Consider the following 20,842-nt stretch of genomic DNA (forward strand, 5'->3'; position numbering starts at 1 on the left):
CCTTAAGCCGAATTTTCTCAAGTCTTGCGTTTTTTGGGTTGTGTCACTGTTCTCACCGACGTGCGATATGACATGGCAGCAGACGGGATATTGCAGTTCCTGGAAGCGGCTGCGGCGCTGTGGCCGGACGAGGCTGCGCAGTATCGAATCGAGCAGCCCTGTTTCGGGTTCAGGCCTTGACCTTGGTGTCTTCCAAGCAGGATGCAGTGCATTGCGCACAACTGCGAGCCGTGTTGCCAGGCAGCGGGCCGGTGACGTGGTCGCCTGCCGCAGCGCTGGTTTACTATGGCGGTGCGCAGGGGGCTGGAGGGGGGCGGGGACTCCACAGAAGCAATATAATACGCCGCCGGGACTGCAGAGGCGCATTTGGCCGCCGGCTGCGCCCAGAGGTGGGTGCAGCCGGCGCAAGCCGTCGGCGCCGACCACCAGCGCTATAGGTAACTAGAATCATTCTGTTTTGTTGCCCCGGGTTCGATTCCCGGCGGGGTCAGGGATTTTCTCTGCCTCGTGATGGCTGGGTGTTGTGTGCTGTCCTTAGGTTAGTTAGGTTTAAGTAGCTCTAGGGGACTGATGACCATCGATGTTAAGTCCCGTAGTGCTCAGAGCCATTTGATCCATTTTGTTCTGTCGCATTCTGCGTCTGCCTTCAGTCATGTCATCCTGATGGTGTTACCGGCACAGCACTGAATATTCAAGCAGCGAATAATGGGACGAACAGTAACAGGGTGGAGAGCTCAAATGTCTTTACCGTGGTAGTATAGGTTACGAGAGCATGCGTGACAGTGTAGCCTAACTGCGAGAGCGTGGCAGTGTAGCGTAACTGCGTGAGTACGATCAGGTTATTTTTATAGCAGCACGGTGCAAAACGACATTTCACTTTGGTGTCCAAACTGAGCTCAACGAACACCTTCCTCGGAGGTGGACAGGTGTAGGAGAGTCTGTTCCATCGCGCTTCCTCGAAGTGCAGGTTTGGACAGTTGTAACATATTTTACCCTCATTTGGGAAGAGCGGGTTTGAAATCTCCGTCCAGCGAACCTAATTAAAGTTTCCACTGTGCTATCTCATCATGCAGATGCCAACATGGTTCCCTTGTATGGATCACAGATAATTTTCGCGTTCTTCTGAGTAGGTACCTCATCTCTAAACACCACGGCGTCGAATTAATGCTAACTGCAACCTTCATTCTCGGAAGTACGTATTTCATAGCATTATATTCGTTTCCTAGGATTCCGCGAAACACATCCTAAGTTCGGCGGCCGGGGTGGCCGAGCGGGTCTAGGCGCTACAGTCTGGAACCGTGCATTTCCCATATATCTGGAGCCGTAAAGAGAAATATTCGTGGCCGTCGATTTGCTTCGGACGAATAGGTGCAAACCTGGGTACAATCATGGTAACCGCAAACATTTTTCTATGATGGCATGTCTGATCTGACAGTTGGATAAATGTACTATCAGTCATGGTGATTATTTTTGAAATAATAAACAAGTTACTTCCTTTTTTCCATCTGTCTCGTTTTCATTTGACTGCCCGTTATATAATTACTTAATGATCGTAGAAACAGGTCTCTATATTGACATCATAACACATGAGTTAATCGCTGGGTGAAGTGAAAACTTTCGTACATACATATTCTACTTCTTTTCGATAGTATCATATTGTTTATTCGCTTAAGAATCCTTCAATGCGTGTTTCTGGCAAAAATTGCTCATCGTTAACTAGAGATTGCGCAATTAATACAGCAGATTCTTGGCATACTTACGGCTAGCAACGGTCATGTTCGCGTACCGTACAAAATTTAGGCAAAATCAACTGCTTCAATATTCTTAAGCTGTTATGAATAATAGTCCACTTAAAGACTTAACGAATTCATACATCGGGAATAGTTTTAGTGCAACCTTTACTACTAACTTTGTTTGTCTACTTGTAAAGAGTTGATTCCTATCTTTTTCTAATGGTGAATATGACACAAAGTCAATATTCAAACTCAACGTAAACCAACATTTCCTAGTTGTGCGTGTGTGTGCGTGTGTGGGGAGGGGGGGGGGGTAGGGGGGGTCAAGGGTGACGTGATCTCTGTTTAAAACTGAGTCCGAATTGTTTTCATTTTTTACATCCTGTAGCAAGTGGCTATATACATTTCTGAAATTTCCTAGCTATAAATCTACAGTTCTGACTACATTTAAACACAATATTGTTCTCGACATATAATGTAATGTCCCCACATTCTGGCTGACTCACTCTATTTCTACCATAGATAATGTACATAATATGGGAACTAGCATCGAGCCTTGTGAGAGTCTGGTGATGCACTTCTAATCGTGTTATCACACCTGTTCCGCACAGAGTGATTCCTTACTATAAACTAGGAATTCACAAGTAAATGTGTAGTGGGATGCCTCATTGTGAGGCTTACCAAACGTTTCCCCAATGTGGAGGAAGTATGCAGTCTTCCTACGTCTCCAGTACTACTTCATACGAGGGCTATTCGGAAAGTAAGGTCCGATCGGGGGCGAACATAACTAATGAGGAGTTATCGAATAGGATTGGGGAGAAGAGGAGTTTGTGGCACAACTTGACAAGAAGAAGGGATCGGTTGGTAGGACATGTTCTCAGGCATCAAGGGATCACAAATTTAGCATTGGAGTGCAGCGTGGACGGTAAAAATCGTAGAGGGAGACCAAGAGATGAATACACTAAGCAGATTCAGAAGGATGTGGGTTGCAGTAGGTACTGGGAGATGAAGAAGCTTGCACAGGATAGAGTAGCATGGAGAGCTGCATCAAACCAGTCTCAGGACTGAAGACCACAACAACAACAACAACATCCATTGGGGCATCTTACCACTAAATCTAACGGGCTGCAATGGGAAGTTTCCCTCGTTAGTGCAATTCGTGTGAAGCCGAGGCAAGATGCTAGTCATCAGGAATAAGCTAAGGCTGTTACAAAATTTTGTACATGGCTGCACGCTCGGAGACCGTGAAAGAAAAACAGCCCTCGGTCACTATTTTTAACAAATTAACCTGATTTCAACACTGCTAACACTGTCATAGAATAATACTAAAAACATATGATAGGGTATAAGTACGGAATCATCGTAAAAGACTGACAGTACTTATATGTCATTTATAAAATAATAAATATGCCAAAATGGCATTAGTCTCAAAGATATTTAAGAAAAAGAAAACTGTGATAGCGAGCCACTAAGGGCTGCTCGTTACTTGCGTGGTGCAGGTTGCAACCTGCGGCGATTTTTTTCATTGCATACGACCACGTTATTTTGTGTTGGTATTGAGTAACTGTCCTGTGTTCTGTAACACTCTTTTTGCTGACGTCAATATGATTCTCCTTGAACTGCTCACAGCCGATTTCCTCCTCTATCGTTTCCCAAGAGAAAAAGTGTTGCGTCTCACTAAACTCTAATACTTGTTTTTCGAAGTATACATTTCACATCATTAGATTATTTTTCCAGGATCACACTGGAACACGCAGAGTGCATTTTTGCTGATGACATTTATTCTGTATAATTCTTGTCGACATGTTGTTATGCGTTAAATAGTTACAGCCGTTTGTAACTGCCATGTTCATTTCGAATTGTTCTGTACAATCGTTTCCACGTATCTGGGAATCGGGTCTGTCAAATAAGTCATAACACGCGACCTTTCGCAGTTGTGCATTAAACTTTTTATTTCTTCTCTCCAGCATAACATAGTTTTTGAAGGGCGCATACAAATATTACACACGTCAGTGTTTACAGTGAGGCTTTTCGCAAAAAGAGCTCTGGAGGAACAGTGTGTCTAAAGGATCTCATAAATGCCGAAAGCGTCATCTGGTGGATGTTTAATTCATCCCCATTATCAGTTTTACGAAACTGCTCACATATTTCCATTTTATCTGTGAATTACTGTTTGTAGCCTCGTGATGCCTGGGTGTTGTGTGATGTCCTTAGGTTAGTTAGGTTTAAGTAGTTCTAAGTTCTAGGGGACTGATGACCATAGATGTTAAATCCCGTAGTGCTCAGAATCATTTGAACCATTTTTTTGAACTGTAACAATGAAAACGGGCGCAAGAGAAATGTAGTTTTCTTACTTCAGGCTCTTGATGTCGCATTATTTCAAATGATATTCACTGGCATCTTCAAGTCGCAGAAGCACACATAGCACAGCACTGAAGGAGTAGAACTGTCCACACCACCGAACTGCCACAAATATTACAAATTCTGTCTAGTTCTGAGTGCTTACTGCAGTAGCTTCTTTTCAGCAGCTTAGTAGAGTAGAACACAGCGCCGAATCGACGTGGTAATATTTTTATGACCTCTGTCATCCAGTATCACACCAAATGCTGCAGCGAGAATTGGAGTTGGTACACGTCCACGAATTCAGAAATTTCCACAAACCTTTTACTTGGCAAGCATGTGTGGCTCACCCAGATAAGTATATCTGATGTTTTCTTCTGTTGCAGGGGTGTACAAAACGCGAACTACCAGGAAAGCGATGTGCGCCCAAGAGCTGCCTCAGAGGTGAGAACCAAGTTATGTAGTTAGGCGTTTGCATATTCCGTGTATCATACGTACTACAAGTCGATGAGATATATTTGGGTATTTTTACAAGTATCACTGATTCTCCGAATGAAAATATCGCTATATACTGTATTGGAATAGCCGTCCGCAAGGATGGGAAGGGGATGGGACAAGAGGGGGAAATTTGCTCTCCTAGAACATGAGTAGAGGCTGTCTTCAATACAGAATTCTCATACATTTCTATCAGCTACCCTACTTAACTGCAAATTTAACACTGCTGTCCCTGGCGCTATATATCTTCGATTTTTTTGGTTGTCGCACTGTTCATGGGAAATCAAGCCGATTCCAAATGCGACGGCGATTTCCAATTACGACGTAAACGAAACTTTTCAGAAATATTCCGAAATAGCGTCCTCAATCTTTTATCTATCACTTCCTCGTGTAGCCTTTATGATATTGCAGATTGCACAACGGAATCACAACAGTACTTTACCGTTTTGTGTGGACGATTAGACCCATGATGATATGCTGAATATACGAGGGTTGCCCAGAAAGTAATGCAGCGCATTTTTTCTTCAACTATTCTTTACTGAACGTAATCAGAATTACACACACGAAAGAACGGTGCTTTATCTACACACCCTATTTTTCCACGTAATCTCCATCCCGTTCCATGGCCTTCCTCCAGCACGAAACAAGGGCGTGTTTGCCCTGACGGTACCAATCCTTGTCCTAATGACTGATCCAGTGCTTCACTGTGTGAATCACCCGTAACCGCTCCGGTCGCAGGTTCGAATCCTGCCTCGGGCATGGATGTGTGTGATGTCCTTAGATTAGTTAGGTTTAATTAGTTCTACGTTCTAGGAGACTGATGACCACTGACGTTAAGTCCCATAGTGCTCAGAGCCATTTGAACTTTTTTTTTTTTTTGTGAGTCACCTACTCATCGTCCTCAAAATGTCTTCCACGACTGGCATTATTTAATGAATGACATCAGCTCGCTGCAGCATGTCAGGTGTGACAGCCGTGGATGGTCTCCCCGACGGCTGCAAATCGTGGAGATCCGCCGAGTCGCCTTCTCATAAAAAATTGGAAGTTTGTGGTAAGGTCTTATAGGAACCAAACTGCTGAGGTCATCGGTCCCTAAGCTAACACACTATTTAATCTAATTTAAACTAAATTACGCTAAGGACGACACACACACACACACACACCCCCATGCCCGAGCGATGACTCGAACCTCTGACGAGGGTAGCCGCGCGGACCGTGACAAGGCGCCCGAGACCACGCGGATACCCCGCGCAACGCCTTCTGATGACCTCACCCTCCTTGCCGAGCGACTAACTGTACTTCCATCGACAGAAGATGCTCCATAGACTTTGCACAAGTGTCTGTGCATATTCCCCACAGTTTCTTTCTCTGCAGTGAGAAATTCAATGACGACATGTTGCTTGTAACCTACGTCACCTACAAACGCCATTTTGAAACTGTCCTGCAGCTACGCTGTCTGTCGGAAATGACGGAAACTTGGGGCGCTCGCTCAGGAGACTTCAGATAATACGTACGTAACGTTTCACATTTGCAGCTGAGAAAAAAATGCGATACATTACTTTCTGGTCAACACTCGTACATTCAGTTTTTACGCGGCAGACCTGCTGCACTGCCCTGTACAGAACAGGACCATGATGTACTGTAGGTGTGTACGTCTATACTTAACCTTGGTCGTTAAGTTTGTCGGTCGCAAAAGGCAATACCTTTTCCACAATGGAAGAGAAGAAAAAGATGTTAAATTTCAAGGTCGAAAACGTGTCCTCTTTAGGGACTGAGACCTTCTCAATCTCTATGAGGTGCAACACAGCTCCAGATACTTTCATAGAGTATGAATTCTGGAATCCATATGGCCGGACTGCACAATAAAGTGGTAAACTGAAGATACGAAGGCTGTTATGGTTCAGTCTGAGGTTGTAAATCGTTGGTTGCACCGGCCGATTTGCGGCCGGTTTTGGGAGATTTCTCACATTCATCTAGTCGAATGCTGCCATGAGTTCCCCTCTTTCCAACCAAACCAAAAAAAATGTAGCATTCAGAACACATTTTATTCAACTTCATTTACGCCGGTCAACATCAAAGGTATGTATAAATCATGGAAGTAATGCAGTAAATCAATAAACGTGGTCAAATGTGAAGTTCCGCAAACCAACAAGATTTTATTGATCCCATAAATGTTAAGTAAGTGTTAAATTTGATTCCCTGTTTTTCTATTCCGTGTTACAGTGAAGTGACATTTTGTGCGTTCTTTTTGTTGAAATCCAACAGAATTTTCTGAATTTTTATGAATTTTTATATTTTTGTTATTTAATTTCAGTGGCAGCTTAACATTGTTGTTGTTGTCTTCAGTCCTGAGACTGGTTTGGTGCAGCTCTCCCTTCTACTCTATCCTGTGCAAGCTGCTTCACCTCCCAGTGCCTACTGCAACCTACATCCTTCTGAATCTGCTTAGTGTACTCATCTCTCGGTCTCCCTCTACGATTTTTACCCTCCACGCTGCCCTCCAATGCTAAATTTGTAATCCCTTGATGCCTCAAAACATGTCCTACCAACCGATCCCTTCTTCTAGTCAAGTTGTGCCACAAACTTCTCTTCTCCCCAATCCTATTCAATACCTCCTCATTAGTTACGTGATCTATCCACCTTATCTTCAGTATTCTTCTGTAGCACCACATTTCGAAAGCTTCTATTCTCTTCTTGTCCAAACTAGTTATCGTCCATGTTTCACTTCCATACATGGCTACACTCCAAACAAATACTTTCAGAAACGACTTCCTGATACATAAATCTATATTCGATGTTAACAAATTTCTCTTCTTCAGAAACGCTTTCCTTGCCATTGCCAGTCTACATTTTATATCCTCGCTACTTCGACCATCATCAGTTATTTTACTTCCTAAATAGCAAAACTCCTTTACTACTTTAAGTGTCTCATTTCCTAATCTAATTCCCTCAGCATCACCCGATTTAATTTGACTACATTCCATTATCCTCGTTTTGCTTTTGTTAATGTTCATCTTATATCCTCCTTTCAAGACACTGTCCATTCCGTTCAACTGCTCTTCCAAGTCCTTTGCCGTCACTGACAGAATTACAATGTCATCGGCGAACCTCAAAGTTTTTACTTCGTCTCCATGAATTTTAATACCTACTCCGAATTTTTCTTTTGTTTCCTTTACTGCTTGCTCAATATACAGATTGAATAACATCGGGGAGAGGCTACAACCCTGTCTCACTCCTTTCCCAACCACTGCTTCCCTTTCAGGCGGCTTCCTCTTTCATTTCTTAGCCCCAATCCATATTCACCTACTATGTTTCCTTCTCTCCCTTTTCCTACACTCGAATTCCAGTCACCCATTACTATTAAATTTTCGTCTCCCTTCACTATCTGAATAATTTCTTTTATTTCATCGTACATTTCTTCAATTTCTTCATCATCTGCAGAGCTAGTTGGCATATAAACTTGTACTACTGTAGTAGGTGTGGGCTTCGTATCTATCTTGGCCACAATAATGCGTTCACTATGCTGTTTGTAGTAGCTTACCCGCATTCCTATTTTCCTATCCATTATTAAACCTACTCCTGCATTACCCCTATTTGATTTTGTGTTTATAACCCTGTAGTCACCTGACCAGAAGTCTTGTTCCTCCTGCCACCGAACCTCACTAATTCCCACTATATCTAACTTTAACCTATCCATTTCCCTTTTTAAATTTTCTAACCTACCTGCCCGATTAAGGGATCTGACATTCCACGCTCCGATCCGTAGAATGCCAGTTTTCTTTCTCCTGATAACGACATCCTCCTGAGTAGTCCCCGCCCGGAGATCCGAATGGGGGACTATTTTACCTCCGGAATATTTTACCCAAGAGGATGCCACCATCATTTAATCATACAGTAAAGCTGCATGTCCTCGGGAAAAATTACGGCTGTAGTTTCCCCTTGCTTTCAGCCGTTCGCAGTACCAGCACAGCAAGGCCGTTTTGGTTAATGTTGCAAGGCCAGATCAGTCAATCATCCAGACTGTTGCCCCTGCAACTACTGAAAAGGCTGCTGCCCCTCTTCAGGAACCACACGTTTGTCTGGCCTCTCAACAGATACCCCTCCGTTGTGGTTGCACCAACGGTACGGCCATCTGTATCGCTGAGGCACGCAAGCCTCCCCACCAACGGCAAGGTCCATGGTTCATGGGGGGAGGGCTTAACATTATTCGAGTATAATAATTTTGTTGTAAATATTTTATACCTATTGTATATCGTAACTCATGTGTTACGCCGACGACATAATTTCGGATTGTTGAATAACCGTGGTAGCACTCATATGCAAATAAATAATATTAAAAGACTCCACACTATTGAAAAATGCATGCCGTTTAGGTACCAAAGTAATATACCTTAAAATTACAAAGTGGATAATTATCAGTCATTTGAGATACAATTAGTTTTGTTTTCCTTCTATATATTTACTAATGTGCCACGATGTGTTCTCAGACTCATCGAATTAGCTATGTCAACAACGGAAATTTCAGATTTTTTCCCCACCTTGGAAAAAATTCTGCGGACACCTATGCATGCTGGCACCTTACATAGTTCGATTTTTACATTATCTTAAAAAAATGAATATGATTAACAGCACGTAGGTATTGTTCTGAAGTTCGTCTGTGGAGTAGAAGGAGTTGTCAAGCAGAAATGATTTACATTTGTTTTTAAAATTGTTTTAACTGTCTGTCTGCACCTTTGATTCAAAGAGGTAGTCACATATTTTAGTTGCTGCATACTTTGCTCCTTTCTGTGGATGAACAGGATTAAGCTATGGACGGCGAAGGCTGTTTTCTCTTCTAGTGTTACGTTTATGAATATCGTACTGTTATTTTTAATTTAGCTGGTTTTGCACAGCAAGCGTTATAATAAAGTACTGCGACTCATTTCGTGCATTGCCTGGACATTGTCATGTGTTGCGGATGTCCATGGCCTTCCTTCCCAATCATCATCGCCAAAGTGTGTATGGCCTTTACTAAATTGTCGGCACCTTGCCACTGCGACTGGACGCGACATTGCATTTAGTCCACATACCACAAAAACTTCAGGGTGAATCAGTGTGCATTTCAGACGTTTTGTCCACAAGAACCGCGCCGTCGCGCGTACTTCAACTTCGGAGTACGTGTCCTGTTGCCCGCGCCGTTTCGCTCCCACACTGCGATGCACCTGTACCTGTACCGCAACGGAGCCGTGTGTGTGTCACCTGGCAAACCCGATTTTAGGATGAACTAATGATGTCGACAGAAAGTGCAAAATGGCTAAGCAGGGATGGCTAGATGACAGATGTAAGGATGTAGAGGCTTATCCCACTAGGGGTAAGATAGATACTGCCTACAGGAAAATTAAAGAGACCTTTGGAGAAAGGAGAACCACTTGTATGAATATCAAGAGCTCAGATGGAAACCCAGTTCTAAGCAAAGAAGGGAAAGCAGAAAGGTGGAAGGAGTATACAGAGGGTCTATACAAGGGGGGTGTACTTGAGGAGAATATTATGGAACTGGAAGAGGATGTAGATGAAGATGAAATGGGAGATATGATACTGCGTGAAGAGTTTGACAGAGCATTGAAAGACCTGAGTCGAAACAAGGTCCCCGGAGTAGACAACATTCCATTAGAACTACTGACAGCCTTGGGACAGTCAGTCCCATCTGGTGAGCAAGATGTATGAGACAGGCGAAATACCCTCAGACTTCAAGAAGAATATAATAATTCCAATCCCAAAGAAAGTAGGTGTTGACAGATGTGAAAATTACCAAACTATCAGTTTAATAAGTCACAGCTGCACAATACTAACGCGAATTCTTTACAGACGAATGGAAAAACTGATAGAAGCCGACCTCGGGGAAGATCAATTTGGATTCCGTAGAAATGTTGGAACACGTGAGGCAATTCTGACCCTACGACTTATCTTAGAAAACAGATTAAGAAAAGGCAAACCTACGTTTCTAGCATTTGTAGACTTAGAGAAAGCTTTTGACAATGTTGATTGGAATACTCTCTTTCAAATTATGAAGGTGGCAGGGGTAAAATACAGGGACCGAAAGGCTATTTACAATTTGTACAGAAACCAGATGGCAGTTATAAGAGTCGAGGGGTATGAAAGGGAAGCAGTGGTTAGGAAGGGAGTGAGACAGGGTTGTAGCCTATCCCCAATGTTAATCAGTTTATATATTGAGCAAGCAATAAAGGAAACAAAAGAAAAGTTCGGAGTAGGTATTAACATCCATGGAGAAGAAATAAAAACTTTGAGGTTCGCCGATGACATTGTAATTCTGTCAGAGACAGCAAAAGACTTGGAAGAGCATTTGAACGGAATGGACAGTGTCTTGAAAGGAGGGTATAAGATGAACACCAACAAAAGCAAAACGAGGATAATGGAATGCAGTCGAATTAAATCGGGTGATGCTGAGGCAATTAGATTAGGAAATGAGACACTTTAGGTAGTAAATGAGTTTTGCTATTTCGGGAGCAAAATAACTGATGATGGTCAAAGTAGAGAGGATATAAAATGGAGAGTAGCAATGGCAAGAACAGCGTTTCTGAAGAAGAAAAATTTGTAACATCGAGTATAGATTTAAATGTCAGGAAGTCTTTTCTGAAAGTATTTGTATGGAGTGTAGCCATGTATGGAAGTGAAACGTGGACGATAAATAGTTTGGACGAGAAGAGAATACAAGCTTTCGAAATGTGGTGCTACAGAAGAATGCTGAAGATTAGATGGGTAGATCACATAACTAATGAGGAGTTATCGAATAGGATTGGGGAGAAGAAGAGTTTGTGGCACAACTTGACAAAAAGAAGGGATCGGTTTGTAGGACATGTTCTGAGGCATCAAGGGATCGCCAATTTAGTATTGGAGTGCAGCGTGGACGGTAAAAATCGTAGACGGAGACCAAGAGATGAATACACTAAGCAGATTCAGAAGGATGCAGGTTGCATTAGGAACTGGGAGATGAAGTAGCTTGCACAGGATACAGTAGCATGGAGAGCTGCACCAAACCAGTCTCAGGACTGAAGACCACAACAACAATAACTTTCGCCTAGGTCAAACTCGTTCAACCTGTTACCGACAGGATAAAACAGTTTAGCCTAGGTCGAATCGGTTTATCCTAGTTAGAATTTACATGCTTTAGGTTAAACTGGTAAGTCCTAGTCTGAACTAATTTCACGTAGTTTTTATCTTCTATATGCTTTTCAAAGTAAACTGAATAAAGGTATAGAAATAAAATATTCAATATGATTAATTAAAGTTATTTATTAACTAATCAGTAATTTCACACCCATAACTAGATCAACTTACATCTATCCATCCACAGAAATCAATTTATCTGCAATTTGCTTATTGACTTACTTTTAAAAGGTTTACTTTGATGGCACTTAGAATTGCAGAGTACTTCGTTTTTCTTACAATTGCATTTGTTTCTTGTATAGTTTTTCATGCAACTGCGTTTCACGAAGCCTTATCCTGATCTAACAGAATGTTTTGTGGCCGCAGTTCTTAAATATATTGCAATATCCTGGTTCATATCTCCCACATCTTAAAACTTCTGAATGCAGACGTCGAAAACAGTTCTAAAAAATAAAAAAAGACGTTTAAACAAATATTTTTTAATAATTTATTACAAAAAATTATGGAATATTTTAAAAAAATTATACTTGCAATAATGTTTTTCAAGTAGGCCATGTTTGGTGCCAACTTTTTATATGACCTCATCAGTCTTTTGAAGTATTACTCCAATTATGTTTCGAAGGTCACCTCTGCCTTTATCTACTCCTGGAATAGGTACGGTTACGTTGTCTCCAATGTAAGATGGTAGATGGGATTTGTCAGAGGAAGCTTTCATTCTCTTAGCTTGTTTTTTTTTTAATTTTCTGTCGCAATTTTTATAGCATTTTGAAAGTTCTTTGTGTCAGTTTTCACAATGTTATCGTCATCACTGTCATCGTACTGTTCACTATTGCTGTCATCTTCGATTGCCTTCTTTAGGTCATGTTCATTCTGAATATCGTTTGAGTTCTTGAGGCAACGAGCAAGTGGGAAGTCCTATTCTAGGTTCGATTCTGGATAATGCTTTCTATGGTGATAGTTTTATGCCAGAGTGGTAGGCTCGAATTTTCATCAAACGGACATACCTTAATCGTTCTGATCACTTCGTCGAATTGTTGTCCTTTAACCAAGAACTTAACATATTTTCAATAGCACGTTTAACAGAACCCTGACTTTGGCTGTGCCTTGGTTTTCCACGCACAATTTTCAGTTCAGACCAAAGATTTGCGAATTCACTTATAACATTATTGACAAATTCTCTGCCATTATCAGGTTCAAGAATGAACAGCGCCCGTACAGTTAGGAATACGTCATTCAAATGATAAGCCACTTCTACAGCCCTCTTTGTTGTTAATGAACGAAGGAAAACAAATTTTGTGAGATGGTCTTCGTAAACTAGAATTAATTTTAAATTCCCGTCTGACTGTGTTTGGAAATCAATAAAATCGACTTGGCATCTGCTATTCATTTCAGAATGGAGAATTGGCTTTGAAACTAGCTCTCTTTTCTTTTTTTCTTCTGTTGTTGACAAAAATCACACATTAATAAATAGAGGCATATCATTTTCTTTGTGATATTGGCATACTTTTTTGATGTCTCGGCTAACATCCTATCGCGACCACCAAGACCCCAGCTACATGAGCCGCGTCAATCACATCATGAACTTCATCAGCTGGAACAAAGTATTTTATATTCCCTTCACACTGTGCAATGCGATTTTTCACATCACCAATTTTCAAAACAGCAAATCGTTTCAGTCTTCCTTTTTGTTCAAAAATGGTTCAAATGGCTCTGAGCACAATGGGACCTAACGTCTGAGGTCATCAGTCCCCTAGAACGTAGAACTACTTAAACCTAACTAACGTAAGGACATCACACACATCCATGCCCGAAGCAGGATTTGAACCTGTGACCGTAGCGGTCGCGCGGTTCCAGACTGTAGCGCCTAGAACCGCTCAGCCACTCCGGCCGGCTTCTTTTTTGTAATGATGTTATTTTTTCCACTTTTCCGCGTCTTCTACTTGTTTAACCAAATCCGCATATTCGTCTACTGATAACACATGATAATGAGAATACATTTTGTTTTCACCCTACAAAGTTTCCCCCAGAAACTTGTCTCTCCGCAGCTTTTGATTGACTTGTCTACTACAATAATTATACTAGGATTATAATAAAATCTTTTAAATGCAGGCCGTCCGGGGTCCCTGAACGGTTCTAGGCGCTACAGTCTGGTTCCGCGCGACCGCTACGGTCGCAGGTTCGAATCCTGCCTCGGTCGTGGATGTGTGTGATGTCCTTAGGTTAGTTAGGTTCTAAGTTCTAGGGGACTGATGACCTTAGACGTTAAGTCCCATAGTGCTCAGACCCATTTGAACCACTTTTTGAACCTGTGTTAATAATAGTATTAATTGAAAAGCGGCGTTCAATCTACAGCACCCTCTACGTTGTTCCTCAATGACGAGCTACACCAGAATATGATGCCACAAAATATTGGTGAACTAAAACAGGAAAAATAATTCGGTTTTTCACATTTTAATCTCCAAAATTTGGTTATTGACTGAAGCGCAAAATTTTCAAAGTTGAGACTTTTAAAAAGATCTGTAGTACGTGACTCCCAGTTCAGGTTCTTATCATTACAAACAGCAAAGAATTTAGAATATTCTATTTTATTTATTTATAACCCCCTTAGCGTAGTGAAGCCCTGTGCGGTACTGAGCTTCATGTATTGCGTTTTGCTAAACTGTTTTATCCTATCGGTAACAGATGAACGAGTTTGACATAGGTGAAACTATTTCATCCTAAAATTGGGTTTGGCCGGTAACATATGCATGAGACCGGGAGATTTCTCTTCTGACAATGCATCTATCTTGTTACGCAGAGGTCTTAGCGTGGGGCAACATGGGTAACTTCATTTTTGAAGTCCCCCGTAAATGTATTGTGACGCTGTTTTTAGTATAAAGTACAATTCAAAAATATTTATTTCGTCATTCATACACGTCAGTGAGAAGAAATAAAAACTTTGAGGTTCGCTGATGACATTGTAACTCTGTCAGAGACAGTATAGGACTTGGAATAGCAGTTGAACGGAATGGATAGTGTCTTGAAAGGAGGATATAAGATGAACATCAACAAAAGCAAAACGAGGATAATGGAATGTAGTCGAATTAAGTCGGGTGATGCTGAGGGTATTAGATTAGGAAATGAGACACTTAAAGTAGTAAAGGAGTTTTGCTATTTGGGGAGCAAAATAACTGATGATGGTCGAAGTAGAGAGGATATAAAATATAGATTGGCAATGGCAAGGAAAGTGTTTCTGAAGAAGAAAAATTTGTTAACATCGAGTATAGATTTAAGTGTCAGGAAGTAATTTCTGAAAGTATTTGTATGGAGTGTAGCCATATATGGAAGTGAAACATGGACGATAAATAGTTTGGACAAGAAGAGAATAGAAGCTTTTGAAACATGGTACTACAGAAGAATGCTGAAGATTAGATGGGTAGATCACATAACTAATGAGGAAGTATTGAATAGGATTGGAGAGAAGAGAAGTTCGTGGAACAACTTGACTAGAAGAAGGGATCGGTTGGTGGGACATGTTCTGAGGCATCAAGGGATCACCAATTTAGTATTGGAGGGCAGCGTGGAGGGTAAAAATCGTAGAGGGAGACCAAGAGATGAATACACTAAGCAGATTCAGAAGGATGTAGGTTGCGGAAGGTACTGGGAGATGAAGAAGCTTGCACAGGATAGAGTAGCATGGAGAGCTGCATCAAACCAGTCTCAGGATTGAAGACCACAACAACAACACGTCAGTGCGCGCACACCTGATGGCACGGACAACGTCCAGTGGGTATTCTGTTTCTTTCCATGTACGAGGTCTGTTCAATAAATTCCGGAATCTCGCGCCAATGGTGTGATGGAGCGAAAAGCCGTTGGTATCCCTGCATAAGCGAGTGTTTAATGTGTAAGTGCCGGAAGTTTCATTGTTGTATGTCTGTTAGTTGTTGTTCCGTTCTGTATTGAGTAGAACGTTGTGTCGCACGGTTTGCGAAATTCGAGATGGCAGAGTTAGAGGAGTAACGAGTCTGCATTAAATTTTCGTGAGACTTGAGGAAACCTTTACAGAGACACACCAAGTGATGCAGGAAGCCTACGGCGATGAGTACGTAAACAGAACTCGGTGTTATGAATGGTTCACACGGTTTAAAAATGGCGGATGGAAGTTACAAGTGACCCTCGTTCAGGACGCCCTTCGACGTCTACTGATGATGCTCATCTGAGGGACGTCAACGAAATTGTGCGTACCAACCGAAGACCGACTGTCTGAGAGACTGCACGAGAATGTGACGCTTCAGGTGGACCATGTCACGATCATGCTGACACAGCATCTTGGAATACATCGTGTTGTCGCTAAGTTGGTCCCACTGCCCATGAGTCAACACCAGAAAGACCTCCGCCTCGCAGTCTATGAAGAGTTTCTGGATAGCGCACGTGAGATGTTTCTTAAGAGAATCATAACTGGTGAAGAGACGTGGGTTTACGATTATGATGTTGAGACGTTGAAAGGACGAAGAGATGTGACGACAGACGAGATAAAAGAAAATTCACAGACGGCGCTTCACAAGACGTACCAAGATTGCTTTAGGAAGTGGAAACAGCGTTGGGAGCGGTATATCAATTGTGAAGGGTAGTATTTCGAAGGACACCGTACATAAGTAAAAGGAAGCGCAGAAAAATTTTGTGGGCTAAGTTTCGGAATTTTTTGTATCTGCGCCGCAGACGTAGTTTCCTATACTGGCAACAAGCTTCCGCTTTCCCTTCGATTGTCTATTTTTTAATATCACAAAGTCTTTTGTCGTGTTTGTTTTGGGCTTGGGACGGACATACTTCTGTCTGTGTACAGGCACTGTTTTCCTCATTTTACTTATCGAGACTTCGTTCTTGCGGTGGTGCTTCTGTTCTTTCGTCGGCTTGCTGCGCTACGTGCGGCGTCGAATTCGCCCTGCTCAACAATTGCCTGTGCGGTGGTCGGTGTGACGTTATGCGCTGCTGCCTCAACTGCTTGCACTGTGGTTTTGAAAGCTTTCGTTTTCGATACCGATTTGGACACTTTTTACCGAACGATCCGTTCTAAATTTGGTATGTCTTCGACCGTGCTGCTTCCAACATACGTTCGTTTGATGGCTCTTGTTTTTAAGCGGCTACAAATTAGTCAAGGTATGGCTTTTCTCCTTCCTACTAACAGAGGAAAACCTGCTGCTGGTAGTTATTGCTACTGCTGCAGTACTACTCAGCTACGGATGCGGAAATTGGTTTTAGTATTATCCCTAAATACTTAACCGATGTGAGGGGACTATTTCAAGTAACTGGATACTATAAGCAATCTTCCTTTTTGTTACAGACGTTATCTTACATTTATCCACACTTAGAGAGACGTGGAAGTCTTGTCCAAGTCATTTTGAAAATTTTTATGTTAATTCGACGATGATGTATTCCTCTAAACAAGTGTTTTCTAATTTTCTTGAATACACGACCTTATTCCTAGAATATAAATTCTGGCGTTTCCTCAGAACCACGAGAAAATATCAGTAATTTGAAAGGCAGCAGATTTAATTTTCTTTCTATTGTTATTATGTTGTTGTTGTTGTGCTCTTCAGTCCTGAGATTGGTTTGATGCAGCTCTCCATACTACTCTGTCCTGTGCAAGCTTCTTCATCTGCCAGTACATACTGCAACCTACATCCTTCTGAATCTGCTTCGTGTATTCATTTCTTGGCCACCCTCTACGATTTTTACCCTCCACGTTGCTCTCCAATACTAAATTGGTGACCCCTTGATGCCTCAGAACATATCCTACCAACCGATCCCTTCTTCTAGTCAAGTTGTGCCACAAACTTCTCTTCTCCCCAACTCTATTCAATACCTCCTCATTAGTTATGTGATCTACCAATGTAATCCTCAGCATTCTTCTGTAGCACCACATTTCGGAAGCTTCTATTCTCTTCTTGTCCAAACTAATATTCCATTATCCTCGTTTTGCTTTTGTTGATGTTCATCTTATATCCTCTTTTCAAGACACTGTTTTACAATATCATCGGCGAACCTCAAAGTTTTTATTTCTTCTCCATGGATTTTAATACCTACTCCGAATGTTTCTTTTGTTTCCTTTACTGCTTGCTCAATATACAGTTTCAATAGTCTCGGGGACAGGCTACAACCCTGTCTCACTCCCTTCCCAACCACTGCTTCCCTTTCATGTCCCTCGACTCTTATAACTGCCATCTAGTTTCTGTACAAATTGTAAATAGCCTTTCGCTCCCTGTATTTTACCCCTGCCACCTTCATAATTTGAGAGAGAGTATTCCAATCAACATTGTCAAAAGCTTTCTCTAAGTCTACAAATGCTAGAAACGTAGGTTTTCCTTTCCTTAGTCTATTTTCTAAGATAAGTCGTAGGGTCAGTACTGCCTCAAGTGTTCCAATATTTCTACGGAATCCAAACTGATCTTCCCCAAGGTCGGCTTCTACCAGTTGTTCCATTCGTCTGTAAAGAATTCGCGTTAGTATTTTGCAGCAGTGACTTATTAAACTGATAGTTCGGTAATTTTCACATCTATCCTCACCTGCTTTCTTTGGGATTGAAATTATTATATTCTTAGTCTGTCTCATACATCTTGCTCACCAGATGATAGAGTTTTGTCAGGACTGGCTCTCCCAAGGCTGTCAGTAGTTCTAATGGAATGTTGTCTACTCCCGGGGCCTTGTTTCGACTCAGGTCTTTCAGTGCTCTGTCAAACTCTTCTCGCAGTATCATATCTCCCATTTCATCTTCATCTACATCCTCTTCCATTTCCATAATATTGCCCTCAAGTACATCGCCCTTGTATAGACCCTCTATATACTCCTTCCACCTTTCGAGAAATCATCTGCACTGTGCAAGGTGGCCCCAGCGCTCTGCGGGCAGGATGGAGGCGTGGTGGCGAGAAAAACCAGCTGCGGGTGCGCGTTTTCGCTCACTTCAGTCAGCTGTCCGAGTACGCCTGCGAGTACGGACGTGGTTATTACATCTTTGTGCTTGGCTCCGAGTTGTGTGGGTAAAATGGTGACGTTTCTCAAAATACCTGCGCAGCCCTGCATGTCTGTTACATTTGGCAATGGCAGAAGCGGCTCAAAATCGAAAAAAATAGACTTTATGACGACAGTTATTTGAAGTATGGTTTTACTGTGACCAATAATAAACCTCAATATGTATTGTACGGCAAATTATAGTCACGTGAGAGTATGAAACCATCAAAGCTTATGCGTCACCTCTCAGTTAAACAGTCCAAGGAAATGGACAAACCGTTGGATTTCTTCGATAGAAAACTGAAAATCCGTAATTAGCAGCAAACTACTATTATTCAGGTAATAAAATAGTATTCTTATTTGTAGGTTAAAAATAATGTTATGTTATGGATTACTTGTTTTCTGATTTAACAATATTTCTATTATATTTTGTAAATCCAGTGTCAAACGGAAAGCGTTAGCTGTTACTGAGTCACATATCGAATCGCTAAAGCAGGGAAGGCGCGTACACAAGCCGGGAATCTTATTTTCTCAGCAGCCCGGGATGTGACTGAAATTATGCTAGGTAAGCAGGAGGCAAATAAGGTAAAAAGCAAACAATTTTCCGATAATAGCACTGAAAGCAGAAGAAACGATATGGCTGAATACATTCGACATCAATTAATCGCAAAAGTAAAGTAGAGTCCGCAGTTTGCCTTACAGTCTGACGAATCTACTGATTCCATATGGTGCGCAGTTTATGGTATTTGTGCACTCTGAAGCAGATGAGAGTGTCAGGGAAGACATTTTATTATGCAAAGCACTTCCTGCTAACACTAGTGAGCAGTTTTTGTACGACATGGTTTTAGAAAGCACTCACAACTACGAGACTGATAGGATGAAATGTAACGCCGTTTTTAGTGACGGTGCTAAATCTATGACTGGCAATAAAAGTGGAGTCGTTCCGAAATTAAAATCGATAATGTCATTTGTTTCATGGACACGATGCTTTCTTCATCGACAAGCTCTGGCAGCCAGTATTTTACCTTCTGATTTAAATGATGTGGTTAAAGAGGTGACAAAAGCTGTGAACTCTATTAATGGTAAAGCGTAGCATCATCAGCGAATAATCTTGTAGTGCTGCTGATATTATTTGATAAAACGTTTGTATGGGTTTCAGGTGGCGTGTGGCTTGCACCGGGACACCTCAGTCAGCGGGCGCTGCTGCCGGGTCCTCAGTTACCCCGTGAAGAACACGAGGACCTGCGACTGGACTCCTTGCAACACCACCTGAAGGAGGCACCCAGCGAGGAAGAAGCCAGGTCCCCTGAACAACAGCCTAGGGGGGCCTGCCCTAACGCTAAACGGCAGAGGAAAACGATTATGAAAAACGTAAGTTTCTATCCTAAATGTGAACCTTTCTCACAAGGACTCTCCTGTTGGAGAGAAAAGAACCTATCGCTTGCGCCTTGTCCTGCGGTGACGCAGGGTCGGCCATGGTTAATCGGATGTGGCATGTTAATGTTACGGCCGGATGCCCTTCCTGCCGCCACCCCGTGCCTGGGACGGAAGTAGTGAACCCCAACTGTCTGCATCTAGTGAGAATCGTGAAAGAGCGTGAATGTGTTTCAGATGTCTGCAAGTCGTGTAACTGAGGCGAGACGTGGGGACCAGCCTGGTATTCACCTAGTAGGATGTGGAAAACCGCCTAAAAACCACATCCAGGCTGACCGGCACACCGGCCGTCTTCGTTAATCCGCCGGGCGGATTCGATCCGGCGCCAGCGCGTCTACCCGAGTCCAGGAAGCAGAGCGTTAGCGCTTTCGGCTATCCTGGCGGTTTAGAGAGAAAAGAACCCAGGCCCTTATTACTGTCGCTGTGAATTCACAGACAGTGATAAATAGTGCTGCAGTGTTAGGAGCACGTCATAGCGAGAGGTACCTTACAAAGATTGATGTCTTCATCTACGTGTACAAGCCAGCATCAAAAAGTAATGTCTCCTGTGGTATAAAAGATTTAATAATGAACACACACTGTCAGGTGGCTTGCAGAATATGGATGGAGATGTAGAGGATAAAATCAGAGAGATTAGAGCCCACACAGAGGCACACTGGCAATCTTTCTTTCCACGAACAATACGAGACGGG

General features: G+C 42.2%; 1 long non-coding RNA gene across 1 annotated transcript in view; it reads left to right on the plus strand.

The window, feature by feature from the left end:
- Positions 1–220: 220 nt before the first annotated feature.
- Positions 221–20,842, plus strand: part of LOC126323919 (uncharacterized) — a 41,399-nt gene continuing 20,777 nt past the window's right edge. Inside the window, exons 1-3 of the long non-coding RNA XR_007559751.1 lie at positions 221–437; positions 4,460–4,517; positions 19,876–20,087. This is a non-coding gene — a long non-coding RNA (uncharacterized LOC126323919). The remainder of the gene's footprint in view (positions 438–4,459; positions 4,518–19,875; positions 20,088–20,842) is intronic.

The sequence above is a fragment of the Schistocerca gregaria genome, chromosome 2 (genome assembly GCF_023897955.1).
Source record: "Schistocerca gregaria isolate iqSchGreg1 chromosome 2, iqSchGreg1.2, whole genome shotgun sequence".
Taxonomy (NCBI): Eukaryota; Metazoa; Arthropoda; class Insecta; order Orthoptera; family Acrididae; genus Schistocerca; species Schistocerca gregaria.